Genomic DNA, 27,507 nt, shown 5'->3' with positions numbered 1-27,507 from the left:
TATCACTGTAATGCAAAAGCAGTCAGGCAAAAATTCTGATAAACATGGTTAGTAAAGCAAGGAAATTAATTCTTTGACATTATTAATCTGGAGCTCTGGCTGATGCAGATCTGAGACTAAGGATGTAGTATTCCCTTAGATGAGATGGGGGGAATTCTTCAATTTTACCCTTTTATTTCCATTATTCAATGTCTTCAGGTCTTTTTATTTTAACTCTTATGAATATGAATTATGTACAGTATAATAATAAACTCATATGATATTTAAAAGTTCTCATCCTTCATCTACAAAATGACTACTCTGAAACCTTTGAAACTATTAACTACTCCTTCCCTCAAATTTCTTTCTCCTTTATTCATGTTTTTCATGATATATATGTTATTATTCTTTGCAGAATCTTTGTTTCTTTTATATAATTATCAATGTTCTGCTTCCTATGCATGGGTGTATGCCAGGACTTTGCCCTTGACTCTCTCCTTTTCTTACTTTGTCCCTTCTCTTGGTTGACTGAATTAGCCATCATGGATTCACCTTTGATTTCTATATCCCAAATCTATATATCCAGCTTTCATTTCTTTTCTTGACATCCAGTACCTAATTTTCAACAGTCTGCTTAACATCTCCACTTGCATGTCTCATAGACAGCTCATATTGAATGTGTCAAAATTGATATTATTATAGTCTCCTTAAACTTATCTCTCCTCCTAATAGCCCTGTTTTATTCACTATTATTATTGTAGTCAACAAAATTTACAACCTAGGAGTTATCATCAGTATTTCAATATCATCCATGTCTATAGCTAATCAGCAGCAATGTGTTAAATATTTTGCCTCCTCATTGTCAATCATATTTGTCCTTTCCAAGAAGTCATATTATGAGCACAGGAGCTGTTTGCCTTCACCATTAAAGGAGACTCCTAATTGACTGTACTGCTTTCAGGCTATTTCCTTTAGAGTTCATGGTTTATTTCATATTGTAAAGATCTAGATTTAATTATATAATTTCTCTGCTTAAAAACCTTCCATAGTTCCCAATTACATTTAAGCTAAAATACCAATTTTTCTGTAGGCAATTACAAATTTTAATATTATTTCTCTATTCTTTCAAGCTTGTCTCTGCATTCAATCCCTAGGGTATAAGATCAGGGATACTATGCTCTAGACAACCTGTCCTGGTTATTGTTCTCTATAGACAAAAATTCCATCTGTATAACATTTTTTAATGATCCAAAACTGCTTTGGAAAAGCCTACTTTTGGGGGTTTTGTTTGTTTGTTTGTTTTGTTTTTGCAGGGAAATGAGGGTTAAGTGACTTGCCCAGGGTCACACAGCTAGTAAGTGTTAAGTGTCTGAGGTTGGATTTGAACTCAGGCACTCCTGAATCCAGGGCCAGTGCTTTAACCACTGCACCACCAAGCTGCCCCCAAAGCCTACTTCTTTAACACCAGTATTCTCTTATTCACACGCATGGAAATATCAGAAAAACCATGATCCTCAAGGAATCAATAATTATTCCAAATATAAAAGAAAAAATGCACAGTGTGTGTAAGCAGTACAATGTTGCCAATAATGCCTCGTGTGAATGCCAATAAAGCAGTGTGTGTAATTGTAAAATGTAAATACCTTGAATTAAGGAACTAAGTTATTTTTCTATTTATGAGAGGTGGTTTCCTTTCTAGATTTTAACAACTTTATATGTCCAAAGATGCATAAAGAGATACAGTTCTGAGAGGACATGAGAGAGAAAGAGAAAGAGAGAGCAGTCCTCATGGTGAAGAGATTACTGAAGTCAAAGTTAGCCAGTGGTAGTCAGGCAATACATGTTCATTTAATGTTTACTATGTGCCAGTTTCTGTGATGAGTATTGGACCTACAAATACAAACAAAAACAAAGCCAATCTTTGTTTTCTAGCAATTTGCATTCTAATGAATGGCAAAAAGTAAAAAAAGGAACAGAAAACTTGATTGTTGGAGTTGGTAGGGCATGTGAGAGAGAAATTAGTTTCACAAGAATATAATGACAAAATTCAGGGAGTCAGAAGCATAGCTTGGAAATGGTAAAACACATATCTGGCCTAGGCCCATCAATAAAATTAATTCTCTAGTGGAAGAAGGTGTGTAGCATGATGGAGGGTTTTTCTAGGGTGAAAAGACAGCTGAGTCTTGATCACAAATTCCAGTTAGACAGTAGAGCAATAAGGAAAAGAAGGAAGCATGGCTGGCCGGAGTTTGTCGCTAAATGGTAGTACCTAAAAGTAACATATTTCCCTGAAGCTAATTTATAATTTATATATGGATATATCCATCCATCCATCCATCCATCCATCCATCTATCTATCTATCTATCTATCTATCTATCTATCTATCTATCTATCTATCTATCTATCTATGTAAGCCAATATATTATATATGACTATGTCCTCCCATACCCTCATCTATCTCCTACCATCAGAAATTAATACTCTGTCTCTGGAAGTACCTTATCCTCTGATATATGAGCTTATCTTTCTTAGATCCACTTCTCCACATTTCTTTCTTGCCATTTCCAAACTTCTTTTCTCATGTTCTCCAATCTGGCTTATCTCCCTATTATGTGATGTTTTGCTGTTTTGAATTATTTTAATGAAACCTCCTTGAGGATAGAAGCATATCACTTGCACTTGTTTGTATTCTACAGTTCTTGAGACATAATAAATGTTTAATAAATGACTTTTCATTAATTCATCGATTCATTTTGATGACTTTGAGACTGATAGCTGGGAAATGTTGATAATTAGAAATCTGGAGTATATATAAGATATATATAACATATATATGTTGATATATATAACAAGATATATATATATATAAGATATATATAAACATATATAAGATAATTACATATTTCCTACTTTTGATGAGAATGAAAAAAATATGAATTTTGAATTCTTACTCTAAGATAGAGTTAACTTACTTCACCCAGGGAAGTCTTACTTTGAGGCAAGAAGGAACATTCAGAGAAGATTCCAGAAGTTGAACAGAGAAAAAAGCACAGGAAGAAGGTAGAAGCAGAGAAGACAGAATCAGGGTGGAAGCTGCCTCCTAATGTTTGAACAACACATAGCTCATATGAATATAGATGAGTGAAGTGCTCAGAATTGAGATTACTCTCTGCTACTTGAAAGGACACAAATCCAGTCATGCCCAGGTGGGGGAAAAGCTCATTGAAAAATCAAACAATCTGAGATCTGAGAAAAGACTTAGAAACTGCATTTCTGCCCTAATGAGCAGACCAAATGAAATGAAGCTTTACAGATGCTTCCAAGAGCATATCTGATTGGAGAAAGAGCTTTGCTGCTGGGAACAGAATAGATAAATAATTTAGCTGATTGGTAGAACTAATTGGAGGTAAAAATGTTCTAGCACTTAGCAGAGATAGCCAGGGAAAGTAATGATATTACTAATTTGAATTGTATTGCATCTTGTGGTTTAAGAGGGGGAGACTCCTCAGAGCCTAGCTCAAGGAGCAGATTTGATCAACTCTCCAGATTAGAGAAATGGCTTTTGTAAACAGAACCAAGGAGTGCTTCAGGTAGACAAGCCAGTGGAAAAGTGAATGCACTAAGAAGGTTGCATGTTTTGTTTTTGTTCAGCCTTCATGATGACATCCTGGGTAATGTATTGACTTGCATGTGAATTGGATTTAAGTGAGGTAGGGTTGTTCAAAGTTATCAGCCTCGCTCTCTCTTCCAGAGTGTTCAAAGTCCAGTGGCAAAACAAAAATCAAGATGACTGGTAATGGTCCAGGATGCAGTGGATAACCATGCCATCTTCAATATCTGACCAAGCTCTAAGCACTGCAAGACTCCTGCTTTAGCTACCTTCATGGCAATTAGAACAGACTGTTCTTATCCATTCATTACACCAGGTCAAGTCTTCACATGCCCAGGGTAAACATCTCACTTATGGGTCTGAGGCCTGTCATTCCAAGACAGTTTTACTGGGGTGTGGATGCTGCACATTACAGTTTTTTTTGGAGCCAGAGGTGAGAGATGGGTGGCAGTTAGAAACCGAAAAACTGGATGAGCAGCCCTGAAAAGGTTTGCCAGGCCTTCACAACAAAGATACTAGTCCTGCCTGTTCAACGCAAATACCTAAAGCAATAAGACAAGAAAAGAAATTGAAGCAGTAGAACTAGACAATGAAGCAATCAGTCTTTGCAGGTGATATAATGGTAGACTTAGAGAACCTCAGAAAATCAAATTTTAGAAAAAAGACATATTGTAGTTCTTTAAGGAAATTAAGATATTAAGTCCTACATTACAGAGATGTGAGTTGTCTCAGACACTAAATTCTCTACTCAGGTTCCTCCCTGCTGGGTTTCTGTAAATTTATGCCCCTTCTTTCCATAAATACTATGTACATTAATAGGAGACTTAGGTTTATGTGAATCGGGTTTATGGAATACTATTATACTTGCTTTGCATTCAGTTTCGTAAATAGGTTCTGATTAAGAAACAATGGGGTCATTTTGGTTTATTTGCTTAACAGGAAAGCATATTTGTGGGGGCTCAGGAGTTAGGGTTATCCATCAAATTCTGAGAGTTGCAGCAGTGTGGCTACCTCTGTGTCATATTTCTCTGATTTTACAACATTGTGCAATTTGGGTGAATGAGATGGAGAGAGAGCATGGGGTCATTCAGGTGCAAATGCTACAATTGGATCCCCTGCCCTTAATGGTTACCTTCTCTCATTCCTCTGATGTACTGGAATACAAAGAATAGTATGTTCCTTGCTCTTCTCTATCACTTCTAGTTTCTTCCTTTCTCCAAAATTTGCAGACAGGAAGCATTAAACCTATTGAGAATATATTCAAAGAAAAAAAATGCTACTGACTTCATCTGCTATCCTGAAGGATATCAGCAGCAAATCTCTAGAGCTGAATATCCATATATCTCTTGTTTTTAAGAGATGAAAAACAACCTAGTAGTGATAAACAATTTCAATCCATCCATCCATCTATTATCTATCTACATATCTATCTATCTATCTATCTATCTATCTATCTATCTATCTATCTATCTATCTATCTATCTACCTATAGTCTTATCCAATCATCAGATAAGGGGAAGGGAAGGGAACAAACATTTATATCATGCCTTTTATGTGCTAGGCACTGAGTTATGCTCTTTAGGATTATCACCTTCTTTGATGCTCACAAGTCATTGTTCTTATCATTCCCAATTTATAGTTGAAGACAATGAGGTAAACAGAAGATAAGTGCTTTGCTCAAGTTCACAAAGCTAATAAGTGTCTCAGACTGGATTCAAATTCAAATCCAACTGCCTCTAGGCCCAGTACTCTAACCACTATTCCACTAACCTGCCTCAAGCATCTATAATGGCTAAAGTATAAGTGTAAGAGTATTTTTTCCAGTAAATGGCTCCCATTCAAAAATGAATATGGTGTTGCTCAATCTGATACAAATAAAAATTAAACTATACCTCATATGAAATTCAAGGAGAATTATAGCTGGGATATTTGGTAGTGAACCCAATTGAAACATAAGGGGACTTTGGAATTAAAGCATACAATTTGAGGTAATCAGTTTATGAACATTATTGTACATGCCTATAATGACAATATAAATTGTATCGCTGCTTTTATTCTGTTCATAATAATACTTGAGCAAAAGTCAGAGCTATTTTTCCTGAATTATAAGTAAAAAACACAAATGATGGGAAATGGGATGTGTAAAGTCTCATGACCAATATGGATATATCACTTGCAAATGATATCAGTCAGTCTGAAAGACACTCCTACATAGTAAAGGGTAGACGCTAGGGTGTCTAAATGTGGAAGCTGCTCTTCCCCTTTATGCTATACTGTCTTTGAATATCCCCAGGGAATGGAGTTCATTTATGGATGTTGAACCTGTAAGGACTAGTTTGTTCATAGCATAATTAGCAGACAAGGTGAGAACAATGATTCTTAGGGCTCATTCAAAAAAAGCAGGACAGGGTAGGCCATGATTTGAAAAAGAGATGCAGATATTGATCTGAACCTTGCTTAGTAGAGAAAGGGCTTATCATCCATATTGCTTTTACAATAAGCCCCATACTTTGAGGCACTAGTGAACCTAGAGAGGCATCTCCATATGATAAAGGCTGCCATAAGGATAAGCAAACCGCTGGTCTTTGACTTGTCTGGCATTAGAGACACCAACATGAAAGAGAACCATCTTTACCTAAAGGTTAACTGGATTTAAGACTTTTTTGGTGTTATGATTTTTGTGGACAGTGTTAGAAAGTTAATGCTAATGCTAGTACACTACAATTCTCTATTATTTTGCTCTTTACCTGTGTCCTGATTGGTTTGAAGTGACGTCTGTTTGAATGCTGAAGTTAAGTTTATAGTATAGTTCAACCTTGGTGCCTGGGCCAGTCTTCTCTGAAAGTTATATGGCACATAGTGCCAGACTCCCACAACCTTCTGGTAACTGGCTCAGTTTCAATGAAGCATAAAAGGACTGTTACTTTCTAAATGTAAGGATTCACAAGAAAAATGCTTTGCATTTCTCTAATTCACTTGTCATAGTATATGTTGTAAGATGTACATTTGTGCCTTAATTTTACTATTGGGTTTTAAGTTCTCTGTGCAACCATATCCTATATACCTTAATATGTCATTTAAAGATTCATAAAGCACTTTGCATACATTATCTCATTTGTACTTCACAAGAAAACTGATGTATGTATTACAGGCATTATTATCCCCAAATTTCAGATGAGGAACTAATGCTTAAAAAAGGATGTGATATTCCTATTTTAGCAGAATATCAATATTATAATTTAAATATGGATTTTCCTGGATTACAACACTTTTTTCCCCATTAGACCACATTGCCTTTCTACTTTTATTTTTTTTCTCTCCAGTACTATGGTATTGTAATGGTTTCAATATTTGTGAGGTATAATAAGAATACACACTTCTAGAGTCATAAGATCTTTATTAATTCTAGGATAGAAAGTTAGACAAGGACAATATAGTTCAGTAGCATAGAAATAGAGAAATGAAGACACAATAACAATTGCAATCACAACTACAGTAATAAAAGGTTTACATCACCAAATCAGGGAATCAAAAACATCTGAATTTCTAGCTTGGGAATCCTGGTTCACAGCTTCCAAAGTCTTGACTGGGAAAGGTCTTGGGCAGAGTGTCCTTTCCACCAGTGAGATTCCAAAAACCACTTTCCCAGTGAAGACATATACAGGTTTTGTTTTGTTTTGTTTTGTTTTGTTTTGTTTTTTAGTGAGGCAATTGGGGTTAAGTGACTTGCCCAGGGTCACACAGCTAGTTAAGTATTAAGTGTCTGAGGCCGGATTTGAACTCAGGTACTCCTGACTCCAGGGCCGGTGCTCTATCCACTGCGCCATCTAGCTGCCCTGACATATACAGTTTTAAACAAAAAAGACATTAAGTCAACTGCTTGCTTGACCAGCAGAGATGTTATCTTCCTTCCTCAAGGGCCAGCCAAGACTGTGAGATAGGAAGAACATCCTGCTTTGACTGGAATACATTCATTTATAGATGAAGGAAATGAGGCTTAGAGACAAAAAGTGACTCAGCCAAGTTATATCAGGTGTCAAATAGAAGTTAGGATCTAAACTAAGTCAATTTTATTCCAAGACTTCTTTACACTATACTATGCTGCTTCTACATACCAGTTCACTATAAAGACCCATATAATGTTTATCTAAGGACAATGTGGTAGGTCTAGACTTCAAAGAACACAGGATATTGAGTAACGCTGAAACACACCAGTAGATGCAAAACAGTGTGAGAACGTTCATGTCCGTAAAGAATTATTAAATGTTTTAACAAGGATGACTAAGATAATCAGAAGGAAAGAGGGAACTTTTTTCTGAATTCAGTCTTCATTCTCTCAAACCTTATATGAATACGGAGCTTTGGAGTCAAGAGGCCTAGGATCAAATTTAGATGCCTATACTTAATTCCTCTGTGACCTAGATATTAATTTCCTTACATTTTACATTGGGGGGGGATTCACTGAGATAACATATTGAATATCTTTTTGCTCTAAATCCCATGTCGTCTTGAATTATGTACTCAGAAAAACTTCTAGATGCAACCTAGACATGTATGAGGTGTTCAGGGAGGACCAACACCTCTGGTATGAAAGCTTGCTCTGGGACCTTTACAACTCAGCTCATCCAGTTTTAGTGGACAATTGTCACCCAACTCTCACCTGTGGATCCAAGAAACTGTAGCATTCACAGGAATCAAACCTTGGTAAAACTATCTTGGCAGATGGTTAAGCTAGTCTGAGAGTTATGGACAAGCCTCACACCTGTTGGGGAGTTAGGAGGATGTCTATTCTAAACATAGATGAAAACTTCACCTAGAAGAATAGGCAGGAGAGATTAATTTGTTCTAATGGCCATCAAGGTAACAGAAGTTGGATTGTGGAGAACTCAGAGCTTGGCCAGATATTGAAAATTCCAAGGTCATCCACTGCATCATGCACCATCATCAGCCAACTTGATGTGTCTTGCTGCTAGACTTTGACAACTCTGGAAGAGATAGTAAAGTTGATAACTTTGTGCACCTCTGCCTCATAAATCTAATTTACATGGAAGTCAAGACCACCTGTGATGTCATTGATCCTCTTCAAAAATAAAGGAGTAAAAACAGCAGTAACAACATCAGGTCCAACCTAGTATCAGATATTTGGAAAGAGCACAGTATTAACCAAAATTTGGAACAATCTCCTGTATCTCCCAGTTTTTTTTTGTTTAGTCATTTTCAGTCATATCTGAAACTTTGGTCCACCTTTTGGGATTTTCTTTGGCAAAGGTACTAGAATGGTTTGCTTCTCCATGTCATTTTACATATAAGGAAACTGAGGCAAACAGGGTTAATTGACCTGCCCAGTGACACATAGAAAGTCTTTGAGGCTGGAGTCTTTCTGACTCCATACTCAACAATCTAGTGTAGCACATGGCTGCTCTCTGTGTCTCTGAGTCTGTGTGTGTGTGTGTGTGTGTGTCTGTCTGTCTGTCTGTCTCTTTCTCCCCTTTCCTCTCTGTCTCTCTGTCTCTCTGTATGTGTGTGTAGATAGATAGATATTCTGATATTTTCTACCAAAAGCCTCATTAATATAAATTTTCGTAATTCATACAAATTTGGGTTTTGCATGTCAAAACTCTGTATGGAATCATCATTTGTTTTCTCAAGTTTACTTTGTTAATAGTCATTAGAACTCACATATATTGCAAAGGTTGTAAAACTTTTTTTTCAAACAACAATTCTGTGAAATGATTAGTGTGAGTATAATTATTTCCATTTTATAGATGAGGAAAATGAGACTTAGAAATGGTATGTGACATAGTAATACAATTAGTAAGAATTTTTTTGTTCTCATTGTTGTTCCAAGTCTAATATAAATCCTATTAGAGAAAACTGAAGAAAAGATGAAACTAGATTTTGGAAAATTCAAAAATATTTAACAAAGGTTACTTCACATGTAAATATTAATATGATAATGTACCATGATAAATAAAATATATCAAGAAAGAAAGCAATTGAAACTTTCTCAAATAGAAATTTGCTTAACAACTATGTCCATGAGCCATAACTTCAGTTGACACTAAAGTAATTAATTTAAATCATATATACACACACACACACACACACACATATATATATATATAAATATATATATATATATAAACACATATATATATATATATATAAATTTATGTACTGTGGTAAAAAAATGAAAGCTTTTAAAAGTTGGTTAGGACACCAGTTTTTGAAGGACCACCCTTTCAGGGAGGAGACCATGACGAACCGCCAGTGTGTCTGCTAAGCACTCCACTGCTGGGGTGCGAGCTTAAAGGCAAGGAGAGAACAGAAGTGATGTCTCTTTCTCACTCTCCTCACCCCTGGCTTGCTCTGCACACACAGACGTTGACTGAGGTTCAACTCGGCCCGGTTCTCCGTAACAGCACGTGCTTGAGGCAGTTCTCAGCCTCAGAGGTAGCCTTGGGTTTTTGGTGAGTTCTATATGGAATATAGACTAAGCTTAGATCTAAGACTATTTATTTGTATTTCTACTTTCCTATCTCTCTAATCAACATCACCTTGTTTTGTTGGCTAAGTAATTCCCAAACAATAAAAGCTCTAACTAAAGCTCAGAGGCTTCTTTCACTTACTGGTCTGGGAGATATATAAGGAAAAGGTTAAAAGGGAGTTTAATGCTCTTGTATCCAATTTTAAATCTCACAGTACAATTTTCTCAAAACATTTTCATCTTACAGATATTGGTCAAAAAAGATTTTTAAGGTCATACAATTAATAGCAAAACTGAAACTAGACCTTTTAAATCCAATGATTTTTCCTTAATTAACATATCTAGATAAGTTAATCAACAGAAATTGTTAAATATTGTTGAGTAAAAGTTGATCTTTTCACATATGCCTTCTTATTTAATTTAATTTTATCCCATCCACTTTTATCTTTCTTTTACCTTTCCATATTTAAAATTTAATAAGTTCCCAGTATGTGAAATGTGCTATTATGATGGCCATGAGGGATACAAAGATGATTAAGACATTCTCATTACCCTCAAGGGAATGATAATGTAATTAGAAAGAAAATTTAGTATGGGACATCTCAACTGTTATATTACACAATTTATTCTATTTTTCTTTTTATATCAATTGATGAAAATTCTTCACTATCTTTCTTCCATTATTTTATAAATGGTTGTATTAATAGATGATTTTAGTTTGACATACATAACTTTTGCTAAAGGTAACCCATTTTATCATCTACCTAAAGTAAAATGGTAAAGGTTGGTGAGTATTTGGAAAGCAGTGTTTGACTGAAATAATGAGATAATAGCCCCTCAATTTACTTTGATTTGTTTTAGAAATCAGGGGACTAAATTAGATCTTCATGTACAGTGAACTGCACCTCACACTGGCTACTTAAGGTCTCCCAAAGAATGCCTGCCACTATTTCTTTTTCAATAATAATTATATTTTATATTTATTGATTTATGAATAAAACAAGCAGGTTAATATTAGTAGTAAATTGGAATTATAATAAAAAAATTCCTAGACCAAACATATGTATATAAATGCATATTGTGTATGTATTTAAATTTGTGAGAATCCTCAAAACATAGGGACACATTTGTGCTTATGACTATGTAGAACATTTTATTTCATAATTCTTATAAAAATAAGAGAATACTACAAATGATGGTTCATCAATGGTATTTCTTTCTTTTTTCCTCTTGTCCTAAGTCTCAAAATTAGCATTCTAAGAAATTTGATTCACATGTTCATCCTTTCCTTTCCATTAAATGTCTATTTAAGATATAGAGATAAAGGGACATATACTATGGGCTTCTCCTACATTGTTCCATTTTGATCATTTCATTTGACTTTTACATTATTTTCACTAGGATTGTGTGAACCTTCCTTCAGCTCATAAAATATAATTTTAAAAAATCCCTTACATTAACTACATGCAGCAAAGACCATAAGCTATCTCATTTTTAACTTCTCTTCATTTTTTATTGTTATGGACTTTCATTACAAACCATTTCTTTTAAGTATATATAAAATTAATACAATGCTAATAAAATTGTTCCTTATGTAATCCTGAATGTTCTTCTGTACTCTTTTGTGTATTTTATGAAATGTTTCATTAATGCTCTTTTCTTTTTATTCTTTTTTCTGCATCTCTACTACTAAGTACCCTCTGTACCACAACCCTGCCTCTGCCTAAATAGAAGCTTTATCTTGTAACAAATTAATATAGTCAAGCAAAATAAAGTTCCACTTATGTCCTATCTCTAGAATCTAGTCTATCTCCTCCCTGAGAATAAGAGGGAAAAATGTTTCAGTGTCATTTTTCTGAAGTCATAATGTCCATGACATTTATTAGCGATTTTTCAGATTTCTTTAGCTTTTCATTACTATAATCATTGATAAATAATTTTCAGGTTTCTACTTGTTTCAAACTGTATCAGTGGATTTATTCCTATTATATAACTTGTTCAGCCATTAGAGAATTGATGAGAATTTCTGCTATACTTTATTTCCAGTTCTTTAGTGAAATATATCTGCTTTGTAAAATATTTTATTCTTGGTCAAACAAGAGATAAAATAAAATACAAAACATAAAATATACAATGTTAATCATAAAAAACAAAAACTTTGGCAAAAGCAATATCAGTGCATCTGTTGTTGTTTGTCCTTTATTTCCAAAGAAGACCATGGTGTCAGGGTGATGTCATGACTTTCACTGAATTGGATTTTTTTAAGTGAGGGAGGACTGTGCAAGGTTATCAACCTCACTTTCTCCTCCAGAGCCATTTGGGTCCAGTGGCAATATATACATCAGGATTAACAAATACGACCCCAGATGCTTAAAGCAATTGGAGTTAAGTGACTTGCCCAGAGTCATTCAGCTAATAAGTATGTGAGGTGAGATTTGAACTCAGGTCCTCCTGATTTCAGGGACAGTGCTTTAATCTACTGTGCCACCTAGTTGATCCAACTAGTGCATGTATGGTAAAAGGGGAAACAACTGAATAGGGGGAAGAAATATTTATATCATTTTTCTAATAAAGGTTTGTCATCAAACATATATAAATAATTAAAATAAATATGTGTATGCATATATACATTAATACATATATCTATTACATATACATAAAATGGATTTTCTGGTAAATATTTAACAATTAGGTCACTGGAAAATGTATATTCAACACACAAATTTTAATCTGCATTACTATAATTTTCTTGATAACTTTTTCAAGTCTACACAATCAACAATATAATAAATTGAGACTTAATTTGTTGTATTAACTGATTTCTGTTAACTGCTCACTCTGAAATGAATACAATGACTTCTTTTTAATTATTTTCATAGTGTGAAGTTTCAGTTTAAAATCACCTATCCACTTAAAATATACCACTGAAGATGGAATGTGGTCTGATTTCTATCATATTATTTTCTAGTTTTTCAAGTAGTATTTTTTTTAATCAAAGCTATCAAAAAACAATTGCAAACATCTATGCAATGGGGTTGAACTAAAATTTTACTAAATAAATACACAAATAAAGTAAGAATGTCAACTATCCTCATTATTATTTTATGTAATTCTGGAAATGTAGCAATAAGACAAAAGAAAATATTAATAATAGGTAAAGAGATCAAACTATCCCCATTTGCTAATGATATAATTATCTATTTATAAATACCTAATGAATAAATAAAAATGCTATTTGAGATAATAGTTTTATGAAAGTTTCAGACTACAATAGAAACCCTCAAAAATTGCATCATTTCTGGGTAATAACAACAAAATCCAACAGTGTATCATTGAAAGTTAAATACCATTCCAAATAACTATAAAATATAGCACATATTTAGGATTCATTTTATCTGAAGCATGCAAAATATTTGCATGGATTCAAGTGAAAAATACTCTTAAAGAAATAAAGAACAGCTTAAATAACTGGAGGAATATTCACTGTTCATAATTGGGCTATGCCAATATAATAAAAATATTTAGTACTACCAAAATTAATTTAAACTTTTAATGCCATATCAATCAAATTATCAAGGGGATTATAAATGAAATTCAATAAAAATAACAAATTCATTTGCCGAAAAAATTTAAAATGTAAAATATCAAGGGAAAGAATGAAAAGTGGCAGTGTTAAAAGAGAATATTTCTCCCAGAACTCAAGTTATAGTGCACCTCTCCTCAAAACATTCTGGTCTTTGTTAAAAAAAAAATGGATAGCTCAGTGGAATAGCCTAGATATGGAGAATTTGACATAATGGCACCCAGTGTCCAGAAAATAGAAATTACTTAGGAATTATCCATAGTGTTTATTGTATTTAAAATTTTCTTATTCATACTTACAACACTATTCCTTAACTGGGGCTTTTTCTCAAGTTGTGGTTTTACCTACATTGTACTCTTATATCATTCTGTTTGGAACTTCCTGGAACTTTTCCTTTTCTATTTAGGATGAAGCTGTTCTAGTTTTGTATATGATGGCTTGGATCAAGTCACACCCTCGGCCATATTTTTTTCGCTTCTGCTTTGGATTCCTGGTGCTCCATTGTACTTCTGTCCTTTCACCCTATCCTTCTTTTGATAATATGAATCTGGAGATAATGCTGTCTCCTCTGTGGACTTGAGAGTAGTGCTGACTTTTGGCCTCTTGAAGAGACCAGAGGCATTTACACCATGACAAACCATGTCTTCCTGCATAGTCTCCTACTCAGGGTTGTCTGGCTTTATCCTCTATTTCCACTTCAATATTCTAAGGATAAGACCCTGCTAGAATCAGGATTCATTTATCTAAGATTATTTGTCTTCAGATTTCTCTCATATCTCTACACAGAATACCTTTATACTTTTTTTGGCTTGTTTTTTTTTTTTTTTTGGTAAGGCAGTTGGGGTTAAGTGACTTGCCCAGGGTCACAGAGCTAGTAAGTGTCAAGTGTCTGAGGTTGGATTTGAACTCAGGTCCTCCTGAATCCAAGGCTGGTGCTTTATCCACTGCACCACCTAGCTGACCCTACCTTTATACTTTTTGAGGTTTCCATGCATAGTCCTGGTTTGAATGGAGATAGCTGGGTTTTCAAGGAAGGCTAGTACTTCTGGCCTGAGGGCTGCCAAGCTCTTTTAAAGTCTGCTTTCCACCTTTGGTGTCCACCTGCTGCCCAATCTCACCTGTGTTTCCAGTAAGCTGTAGCATGTACAGGGAGCACAGCCTGTTAACCTGCCTCAGCAGGCTGAGGGTAACTGATGGACCTCAATTCTGTTGGTGAGTTAGGGGGTTGTCTACATCAAGCATGAAAAGATTTCATCCAGTGGAATGGGTGTTTGAGAACAATTTGTTCCAATGGTTATAAATGTAGCAGAAGCAGGTTCTGTGGAAGGTTTAGAACTTCTTGGTTAGATATAGAAAATTCCACAGTCATCCACTGTATCCTTAACCATCTTCAGTCATGATAATTTTGTCTCATCTCTGGATTTTGATGAATTTGGAAGAGAGAGTGAAGCTAACTACTTCACACAGCTCTGCCTCATTTAAATCTAATCTATGCAAAAATCAAAACACATTACCTTTTTACCATTTTTACCAACCTCAAAGTCTGGTAGCAATGGGAAAGTAATGAAGCAGCAGTTGTGGATAAATTGGGAGCTCTAATCACAATCTTACACAAAAGCAGCCCAGGCAATGAGATCATATTCTCCCTGGACTCAAGCAACATTGGGATTCAGTAGCCCTCTGGGTGTCTGAGCAGCCTTTTTAAAGGACTGCACTATTTTCATTCAGAAGTGAAGAAGGGGATAGCAAAGGTGCCCTAAGACTATCTGCTTTACCTGACTTAACCCTACTCTGCTTACTGCAGCAGGTACAGATCTTCCCTTCACAAAAAAAGCATACAAACACACACAAATTTTTACAAAAGTGATTCTACTCACCATTGGTACATGGATTGTCCACTCACTTATGGAGAACAAGAAATCTAGTGGACATGAAAGACAAAAGTTCTAATTGCAGAACTCAATAGGTATAGCATTCAAATAACTGCCTCAATGGGGAAAAAGGATGGTAAAATGAAGGTCACCTTTCCAAAGGTGAAGTTGGATACACCTTTTTTTCTAGAGTGTCTGTAGTGATGAGGGATACCATGAAGCAAGTATAGGTTTCACAATCAAACTTAATCTAGTCAACAGGTTTGTATACCTCCTAAATGTAGTGAATGACATCCTTATTACAACATGTTTGCCACTTGCAGGAAAGTGCCATACCACCATTATCAGTGTTGATGCTCCCAGCATGAGAAACCCTGACCTGAAGATCCTCATTATCAACATGCCCACAGAGGAAAAGATAGTAATTCTGGGTTATTTTAATGCCAGAATAGGTATAGACTTTCAGAAATGTCAGGGAACCCTTGGAAGGAATAGAGTCAGATATAGCAATAGTCACTTAGCAAGGGAGACTAGTGTGTCTCATGACCTTCTCATCAAGAATGATGCCTTTCATTTACCTAAATGTAATGTGACTTCATGGATGCACTCTCCCAGAAACCACTGACATTTAATAGAATGTCATTGTAAGAATACATGGACAAGACTTGATAGTAACAAAGATGATGTATGTCAGAGAGTTGCTGGCCCTATCATAGACTTATGTTCTCCAAGCTAAACATTCACAATAAAAGTATTGGCCCCATGGCAAGATGACTAAAAAAATATTTAATGTTATCAGATTAGAGTCCTTTTCTAAGTGTAAACTATTTGTTTCTAATTTGGACAGAAATCTGAATCAACACACAATAATGGAGAAGAAAATGATTGGGCAGCTTTCAGAGACTTGGTTTACCATACCACATTTGCTCATCTGGCCTAGAATACTAGCATGAGTCAATATTGGTTTGCTGAAAATGATGGGAAATACAGAAATTCCTAAATGGAAAAAAGATGAGAATGCATCAGGGTTTACCAGCAGTATATTTCATCCATTTATAAGAAGGCAACTTTCATCAGGATATTTCATCCATCTATAAGAAGTACAAGTGAAGCTTAGAGAGATGCAGGATTCTTGGCTCAGTAATAAGGCTGATGAAAAACAGTTTTATGTTGATAGTAACAATCCAAAATACTTTTATGATACCCTGAAGGCTATTTATGAGCCAAAGACAAAGCTGTACCATGGTACATCTCAATTACTTAGTGCCGATGGAACCACATTGATTAGTGAACATGATCCAAGACAGATGAACTGCATAATTCCAAAGGAAAATATGGAAGAGAAGAAATATTATACTGGATACAAAACTGAAGGTTTGTTGTGCTGATCTCATTATTGTAAGCCTCTAAAACCTGGACACTATACCACTATCATGCCGGGAAAGTGAATCCCTTCCATTTGACTTGTCTTAGAAACATTCTGAAGATCACCAGGCAAACTAAATTACCAGACACCGAGTTCCTTTCTCATATTGAACTGTCAAGCATTCAAACTTTGTTACAGAGAGTACACCCAGATGGGAGGACCATATTGTTCAATTGACAACATTACATTTGATTAGAAAACTATTTTATTGAGAACTTATACAAAGAAAGTGCTCACACAGAGGTCAGAAGAAGTGATACAAGGCACTCTCAAGAACTTTGGAATTGATTGTGAGTCATTGGAGTCTCAAGCATTAGGACTGCTTAGCATGGTGTGTCTATATCAAAGAAGGCATTGTGTGAAATGAGCAAAGCAGTATTGCAACAACTCAAAGGAAATAATTCATGTGTGAATTTAGAGATATCTCTACTCCAAAGGTTCATATCCAGCCTGTGGTAGAAACTTTCAAGATTACATTAATCTGATTAGGTACAGTTGGAAACCCAGTACTTTGAACTCAACATAGTGATATTTTGGTCCTCTTCAGGCACAAAGGACAACAACAAACCAATCAACTTATGCTTCCCAATGACTTTGTTATTATTGTTTCATCTAGTGTCATTGTGAATATTTGCTAAAGTATTGATCACCCCAATCTGTGTTTGCTAGGGAATCCCATATAATGGTCTTAACCCGATTTCACCCCCCCCAATAAATCCTTTCAAGTCTTATCTATTGTCTATCAACATATGAAATATGCAGCCCTCTAAACTAAGACAAAAATCTCTCCTCTCTTTTACTTTCATTCTAGAGATATGTCTGTTCATAGATAACAAATATTTATTTACAAATAACACTCAAAAAAGAGACTTAATATTAAAATACTAGGGACAATAGAGAATGTAATGTTTGACACTTTGTTTTCATAGTAATACTTATGCAAAAAAAATTAGAAGCAAAAATTTACACATATCACTCAACAAGTTGTTCAATTATACAGTTCTCAGTTTCTCAATATTTTGTCTATTTCACAGACTGTCCAGATATTAGATGTCAGATACTACACCAAGTACAAAATCTCTCAAGTTACCTCAAGTAGAAACAACTCACAAGTGAAAATTTCATCACTACAATTATTTAAAATATGATTTAAAATGAAAAACATTGCTTTTTAAATGAACTTATTGAACATTACTCTGAGAGGCAGTATGGTATAGTAGGCTAGAGTAGGCTACATCTTAAAATCATAATGAGGGGCAGCTAGGTGATGCAGTGGATAGAGCACTGGCCCTGGAGTTAGGAGAACCTAAGTCCAATCCAGCCTCAGACACTTGACACTTATTAGCTGTGTGACCCTGGGCAAGTCACTTAACCCCAATTGACTCACCAAAAAAAAAATCATAATGAACTTGGGTTCAAGAATGACATCAAGGGGCAGCTAGGTAGCACAGTGGATAAAGCAACAACCTTGGATTCAGGAGAACATGAGTTCAAATCCGGCCTCAGACACTTGACGCTTACTAGCTATGTGACCCTGGGAAAGTCACTTAACCCTCTCATTTCCCTGGGGGAAAAATGACTTCAAGTTCTATCTCTTACACTTACCAGCTTTTTAATAATGGTCAAACCTTAACCTTTCAGGCCTCCAGAAAATTCTCTGAGGCTTTTTTTTTTTTTGTAAAATTGGTGCTGTTTTGTATCTATGGAGAAGTTATGTAATTCAATGATATCACAAATCTAGACTGTGTGCCCTCTATCCTCTTTCTAATCCCCCCCATACCTCAAACAATAGATGTAATAAAACAAGAGGAGAAAATAACTAACTGCTGACATGTTTCTTTCATGACAGTCACTAAGTATGGTCTGTCATATCTTCAAAAAGAGAAATCCTACAGTGCAATTTAATTACAACCTAATAGACCTAATTGTTTTTCCCAAAAACATATTCAGCTTTTCCTCTATGAATTGAGGATTGTAGCTTTCAAAGCTATTATGTTTCATAGGGCAAAATCAAAATTCAAGCTCAGTTATTCCAAGTTCTGATCATTCTTTCCATCTCTTAGGTTAAATTGTTGAAAACAGATTAAGAATTTTTCTTGCAAACACTGATCTGTCATGAGCCTTTTACTAAATAGTAACTTCTTATGGACAAAATTGGGTAACTTTTATATATACTCTTGGTTATTAATTCTTTTTCTATAGTTCTACAACAAGAAAAATATGGTATTTTATGATAAGAGAATGGGAGTTCTGTCCATCCATCCATCCATCCATCCATCCATCCATCCATCCATATTTTATGTGTAAAATAACATGTAAAGCAACTTTCATTCTGTGTAATTTTTAAAAATCAAAAACAATAGATATGGGGCAGCTAGGTGGTACAGTGGATAGAGCACTGGCCCTGGAGTCAGGAGTACCTGAGTTCAAATCCGTCCTCAGATGCTTAACACTTACTAGCTGTATGACCCTTGGCAAGTCACTTAACCCCAATTGCCTCAGCAAAAAACAAAACAAAACAAATAATAACAACAACAACAACAACAAAAGATACAATGATATATTCTGTTAATTTTTCAATCATTTGAGAGATAAAAATATGTACATTATACTTTGTAAAATGTTGTTTATTTCCTATTAATATCCTTATAAAGAATGGATGCAATTTGTGTATAGCTAAATATGATCTACACATACATACATATGCACATAGACATGCATATAAATTAGATGGGACAGCAGGCAGAATAATTATTCATTGTTTTTATTATTTTTCAGTCTCTTTTTTTGAATAATAAAGTCTGAAATTTTGTTCCCATTCTTTTCTTCATCTATCTCTCCTTTAATAATTTGTAAGTCAATCTCTCAATGCCTTCTCAATTGTTTTGACTCCCACACTGGCTTCTTTTCCTACCTTTGTTTTAGAGCTAAGTGGTTGGAGTGCTACATGTGGAGTCATGAGTTCAAATCTGACCTCAAATATTTACTAGCCATGTTACCTTTGGTGAGTCACAAGCTTTGAGTGAGTGCTCAGTTTCCTCTTCTTGTAGAATGGGGGAAATTATCTCCTTATTCCTAGTTTTTTTTTCAATTGGATAAAATGAGAAGATATTTGTAAAGGCTTATTTGCACTTAATAATGCCTTAATATCCATCTCTCTTGTCAAATGCTTGCTTATTAAATCACTTCCAACCTTTTCAGACTCTTGCTGTAGCAATTAATTTTATTTGCTTAACTTCTGGATAAAATCAGACATAGTATTGTCCATTTCACATTAAAAAAATCAATAGATTTTAATAAAATTTAAATATTTTAATAGTAATAGTAATATGTTAGTTTATGGTTTGCATATATATGCAAACCAAAAACTATTGTATGACAATGACAATTACTATTAAAATGTGATATAAAATGTGATATATACATATCTATATATACTTACATTCATAACAACATACATACAAAGATATTATACCTATTTCTGTTTTATAGCAAAGGAAAATTCAGACTGGGAGAGGTTAAGTGCCTTATTCAGTGTTACACAAATAGTATCTCAGGCAAGATTTCAACTCAGTTATTTTTGACTCCATGTACAATGTTGTATCAAGTTTGCTGCTTAATTTCCTAAATGTGTATCATATATCATTTTATCATTTCTATTCTTTTTTCTTATTTATTATTAATTCTGATCTTAGCTCTGATAAGGTGATAATTTGAATGTGAACAGGTAGCATATCTCAGGAAAACTCCCTAGACTTTAATAAGCATTTTCTTTTTCTGATAACACATATTTGTGATTTTTTTTAATCCACATCCTATGTCCACAATTTTTTGAAGAAAGTGTTCATGAACTAGAAGCATGAAAATCTATGTAATGGGGGCAGCTAGTTGGCATAGTGGATAAAGCACTGTCCTTGAATTCAGGAGGACTTAAGTTCAAATCTGGCCTCAGATACTTGACACTTTCTAGCTGTGTGACTCTGGGCAAGTCACTTAACCCCCATTGCCCAACCAAAAAAACCAAAAACAAAAACAAAAAAAAATCTATATAATGTACTAATCTTTGTCCACTCTCATTTCTTTCTCCTGGTAATATTTTCTCATGTATTTCTCCCTATACCCACTTTTCCATTAAAGTCACCAAATGGCAAAGCATACATTGATTTGATCCAAATGGTGTTTTTATATAAAGTTCACTTTAATCTTTCTCTATCACTTCAAATGAAGTGTTAAAAATATCAGCTGATATGGATGCATAAACTACAATTATTTTCACAGTGGCCTTTTTAATATACTTATCATAATATTATAATATATGCCAATAAAATATGTCATAGAATATTATTTCTAATAGGTTTTGCCATAATATAAAACTTATTCCACAAAATAATTTTATTGTTTTGCCAAAAAGTATCTGTGAGACACATATCTAAGATTCATAAAATTCAGCTCCTTCAGCAATATGTACATTCATAGGTCATTGTAAAAAATGTTTACAATCATGAAGGGTATTGATGGTCTAAAAATCATATGTTTGCATGTATGAATATGCATATATTATATACATATCATTATATGTATTTATATACATGGATATGTATGTGTATATATATATATTTAAAAGCAAATATGTTTACTGTTTCTCATATAAACCTCTTTCTTTTTAAATTACTGTAATGTTTGTTGATGATTGAGTTGACAATAAAAGCAAAATGTGGTTTAAAATAAAACATTTGTTTTAAAAGCAAGTGTTAAAAAGAATACAAAATAGCAAGTGAATATTAAGTGACAGCTGCTTGGAAATTCTAACCTTAATCAGAACTTCTAACCTTAAATCATCTGTGATAGGAAGAAATTGAAGTTTTACTGTTAATAGGAAGAACTTACCTGGCTAACTATTCTGTATTCCAGATTGGTCTCCTTTTGGAAAGAAAATAACTATAGTAACCAAGACTATGAAGAAGGCTAAAGGACTTTCCCTTTTAATAGTGAAAAGGCTACTATGGATTGTTCCTTAGTCCAAAGACTTAGTGTGTATACTATGGATTAATTGGAAATCTTTGTTTGAAGTTTGTGATATAAGTAAAAATTGACATGGTAAAACATTTTCCTCTGTTGGAGAAAAGAAGAGTGCCAGACTTTATTGAAAGTTGGAAGCAGGGGGAAGAGCCAAGATGGCAAAGGATCCCTCTAAATACCTTAAAATAATTCCATAAAACCATTCCTGGAGCAGCAGGAACCACAAAAGGACAGGGGAAATGCATATGCAGCCTAAGACAAGTTAGAAGTTTGGAAGGAAAAAGTGTTGCACCAGGATGAAAGGAGAGAGCAGTCCAGCTCATGCTGTGCTAGCTCAAACCTAGCTCCAGACACAGCAAACCAGGAGGAAGCCTCAGGAGCCCCTGAATCATCATCAGCAACAACTGCTTCTGGAACTCAGCCAAAGGATGGTAAGTAGTTTGAACAATTGGCCAAAAGATTACAGGGGTTTCTTTGCTAACATGGAAGCAGGACTCTGTTCTTTTGCCCATACTCAGATCCAAGTCACTGACTTGTGTGGTGGTCCCAGGACTGGGAGGAACACAAGCATACCAGAACTTGCAGCTGCAGTAGAGCGAGACTGTTCATAGTTACAGGGCAGAAAAGCAGTCCTATGGATGCCTGCAGACCAGAGCACATGCCAAGAGAGTAGTAAACATCCTTATTAAATGATACCACCTTGGAAGAACTAAAAACTTAAAATTCCTAGACATATCCCTGAAAATAGCTGCACAAACTCATTGAAGCTTGTGACAGTGAGCCCTCCACACTGAAAGCAGTGATCCACTCTAAAAAAGAGTTAACAGTCAAGAGATAGGCTTTGAAAATGAACAGAGAGAAAATGCTGACCATATAAAGTTATAATAGTGAAAAGGAAGATCAAAATATACCCACAGAAGTTGATAACAAACTCAAAGCTCATACATCCAAAATTACCAAGAAAAATATGAATTGGACTCAGGCCATAGAAGTGCTCAAAAGGAATTTTGAAGATAAAGTAAGAGAGGTACAAGATAAAATGGAATGATAAATGAGACTGATGGAAGAAAATAATGAAAAAAATGTCAACAACTTGGTAAAGGAGACACAAAAAATTACTGGAGAAAATAACTTAAAAAACAGACTAGGCTAAATGGTAAAAGAGCTACAAAAATCCAATAAGAAAAGGAATGCCTTGAAAAGCCAAAATGGCCAAATGGAAAAGGAGGTACAAGAGTTCTCTAAAGAACTAACTCAATAATAATTACGATTGAGAAAATGGAAGCTAATGACTTTATGAAAAATCAAGAAAGAATAAAACAAAACCGAAAGAATGAAAATAATTGAAGGAAATGTGAAATATCTCATTAGAAAATCAACTAACCTGGAGAGAAAATCTAAAAGTTATTTGACTACCTAAAAGCCATGATCAAAACAAGAGCCGAGATATCATCTTCAAAGAAATTTTCGGAGAAAACCTCCCTGATATTCTACAACCAGAAGGTCAAATAGAAACTGAAAGAATACACAGATCACCCCCTGAAAGAGATCACAAAATAAAAACTCCTAGGAATATTATAGCCAAATTCCAAAGCTCCCAGGTCAAAGAGAAATTACTGCAAGCAGTCAGAAAGAAACTATTCAAGAATTGTGGAGCCACTGCCAGGATAACAGAACATCTAGCAGTTTCTGTATTAAAGAATCAGAGGGCTTGGAATATGATACTCTGGAGGATAAAGGAACTGGGATTATAATCAAGAATTACCTACCCAGAAAAAATTAATACAATCTTACTGGGGGAAAATGGGAATTAACTGAAAGATAGGACTTTCAGGCATTCTTGATGAAAAGACCTGAGCTGAATAGGAAATTTAAGTTTCAAATACAAGAATCAAGAGAAGCATAAAAAGATAAACAGGAAGCCTCTCACATATTGGAAACTAAAATTCTCTATTATTCACTAATTTAACTATTAGTGGTTAAATATAGCCCGACTACAAAGATTAGCAAATTTATTGGAACACTATCAGTGGGGCTACAGCCATTTGCAGAGAGCCAATTTATAGATGATAGATAGATAGATAGATAGATGATATATAATTTGAATCTATATATATGAAAATATATGTGAGTCCATATATATGAAAATATATTTGTGTATATGTCTATATATGCATATATACACATTGTATATGCACCATATAATGCATATATTACATATGCATATATACACCTATACACATGAATATGTTTATACACAGCACACATGCATACATATATACATGTATGCATACATATATAAATACACACAAACATATATACATATACACATTTATGTGTATCTGTGCATGCATATGTATCTGTATATATGCATACATATATACACACTATGTATGTGTCTATATATGTACACATGCATAGACACCCATATACACATGCATATGCATATACACATAGACATACACACATATGGTCATGTAATAGAATTAATTTCTTATTCACTGTTTTTAACCTATTCTCTTTTAAGAAGTGAGGTATGTTGCATCATTAGTCTTTTGAAGTCATTTTTGTTTTATGCTTTGATCAGAATTAGGAGACCTTTCAACATAGTTTTACTTTATATTATATAGATATTATGTAAATTATTCTCTGGGTTCTACTGATTTTGCTTTGCCTCACTAGGCATATAAGCCTTCCCAGGTTTCTATGAATTTCATATTTATATTCATTTTTGTGGAACAATATTGCACTGACTTCATATGCTACAATTTGAGTAGCCATTTTCCAACTAATGGGCAACCACTTTGTCTCCTGTTCCCTGCTTCAACTAAATTATTGTGACATATTTTAATATGATTCCTTTCTCTGTCTTTGGAGTCTTTGCAGTATGTTCCTAGGAGTAATGTACTATCACTGACTTGAAGAGGATATGAATTTTGATGACTTTGGGGGAATTGTTCTAAATTGATTCCCAGAATGGTTCAATTGAGTCATTACTTTATCATTATGAATTAGTCTCTCACACTGCTTCTATCTATTGTTATTTTCCACTTATATAACCTTTGCCTTTGATCATTGTATAGTAAAAATACTTAATTTGTTGTATTTGCATATCTACAGTTATTAGTAATATGAATTATTTTTATGCTCAAATAATTTGTATTTCACCATTGGATAACTTATTCTTTATGTCTTTTGTCCTATTTTTATTAGTATAATATACAATATTATTGAATATATACTTTTATCTGCTGGATATTGGCTCTTATTGTTATATGTTTTTCCTCTCATCTTCTGAATCTTAAGATTATGTTTTAATCTCTCACACAAATATCTAGGAGGAGGAAAGACTAAAGAACAAAAGCCCTTAGGAGGAACTGCTTCAAGCTTCCACTCCCTATTTTAATTCTTTTTTTCAAAAGTCTATCATTATTACCTAAAGTTGCTTTGTACCAAACCTCTACAGGCTTTGGGCCATATCAGTATTTTAAATATCTGATGTTTAGGAATGTTGTATGAACTATTCACTCTTCTATCTTTGTAGAGGATTGCATAGAGATCATCTAATAGAATAACCTCATCAAACATAAATAAATAAGTGCATAAACAAGTAAATGGATGAATTGATAAATGGATATATATATATATATATATATATGTATATATATATATATATATATATATATATATATATATATGGATTGGTGGGTAAGTGAGCAAATATATAAAGAGGTGACTGAACAAACAAACAAAAATAAAGAGGTAGATAAATTAAAAAATAAATTAGTGAATGAATGAGTAAATAAATTAATAAACTAGCAAATGAATGAATGAATGTATAAATAAATAAATGGGTGAATGTATGAAGAAATGAATGAATGGATTAATCAATTAATTGATATATGAATGAATGAGTAATTTCTAAATTACTCAGGTACCATTGAACTACATAGAATAATCATCTGGTATTTTTTTTTTCTGTTTGTTTTTGGTTTTGTTTTATATAACTACACTTCCCTTTCCACTGAGAATGTTTCTCAATTATCTAATAAATAAATAAATATTAATTAAAAATTGAGTATTAATTCTAACAGAAGAAAAGAGAATAAAATTAGTCTATCAATATTTTGAGCTCCATTTTGCTTCTGAATAGACCAGGCAATGAATCTGAATTGATTTTCACTCCCCAGTTCTTTCTACTGAAGGTGTAGCAACAATTCTGCCTCCTGACCTAAGAAGCTGAACACACTAACCTCATTTGACTTTGATTCTGGTCATAGTGGTGGTGACAGTAGTTCTGGATCTTGCATTTTCCCATCATGCTCACACTGGTTTAACATGTTAATCTCCTATTCTAAGATCTCCTCTTCAGTGTGTTTTTTCCCTTCCTCTCTCTCTCCTTTAGTATTTAGCGATCCTAAGTAACCAGTCATAGAGTTTGAGTGATCTTTAGTAACTTGGATAGAGGACCAACCAGGGAATATTGATCTCTGACTTACTATTACCAGACATTATTATCAAGCTAAAGAAGAAGAAAGATTGGTCATATTCTTTCAAGTCATTAATATTAAGATATTAAAAGATTTTAGTTACATTGAAATCCAATAGAAATCAATTATACTTTGCTTCATATAATATTTTTCAAAAAGATGGTGTGCAAAATGATTATTGGGGCATAGTAGAGATCTAGTTTAAAAGCAGGTTCTTTTTTTTGGAAATAGGGGAGGCTTGCTCATTAATTTGCAAATGACAAACTGATACTAACCTGCCCTAAGGTAGGAGTAGTAATAATAATAGCAGTGTTTTTCTAAGTAGGTGACTGAACTTTCTCTGGATATTCTCTACTCTATCAAAGATTTTCTTAAATAATTGTGTGCAGAAGTGACCACAATATTTCTCAAGTGGTCTAACTAGAAAAATATAGAGAATGGTTCTTGTAGTCTGCTAATGTAGTCTAAGATTTCTCACACTTTATTATCTACCACATTACACTGGTTTATTATATAATATTTGTAATCCACTAAAACAGATAGAATTTTTTTAGATCAACTCTTGTCGAACTGTTGTGTTCAGACCCTAGCAGGGCAGAGCCAAGATGGCAGAGGAAAGACATTAAATGCACAGATCTCCTGATACAATTACCCCAAAAACAGCAATAAAAGAACACCAGGAGCAGAAAAACCCAAACTGGTGTGTTCACCTCTGCCTTGTATTTTTTTTTTTAGTGAGGCAATTGGGGTTAAGTGACTTGCCCAGGGTCACACAGCTAGTAAGTGTTAAACGTCTGAGGCTGAATTTGAACTCAGGTACTCCTGACTTCAGGGCTAGTGCTATATCCACTGTGCCACCTAGCTGACCCTGCCTTGTATTTTTAAATTAAAATATGATTATTCTCTCTCTTTCTCTCTCTCTCTCTCTCTCTCTCTCTCTCTCTCTCTCTCACACACACACACACACACACACACACACACACACAAAGGTATTAAGGGATCAATAATATTGCTATTTTGTAATTCAAAATGAAACTAGTG

Source organism: Dromiciops gliroides, chromosome 3 (assembly GCF_019393635.1).
Source record: "Dromiciops gliroides isolate mDroGli1 chromosome 3, mDroGli1.pri, whole genome shotgun sequence".
Lineage (NCBI taxonomy): Eukaryota > Metazoa > Chordata > Mammalia > Microbiotheria > Microbiotheriidae > Dromiciops > Dromiciops gliroides.
Note: the sequence above shows the minus strand (reverse complement) of the source record.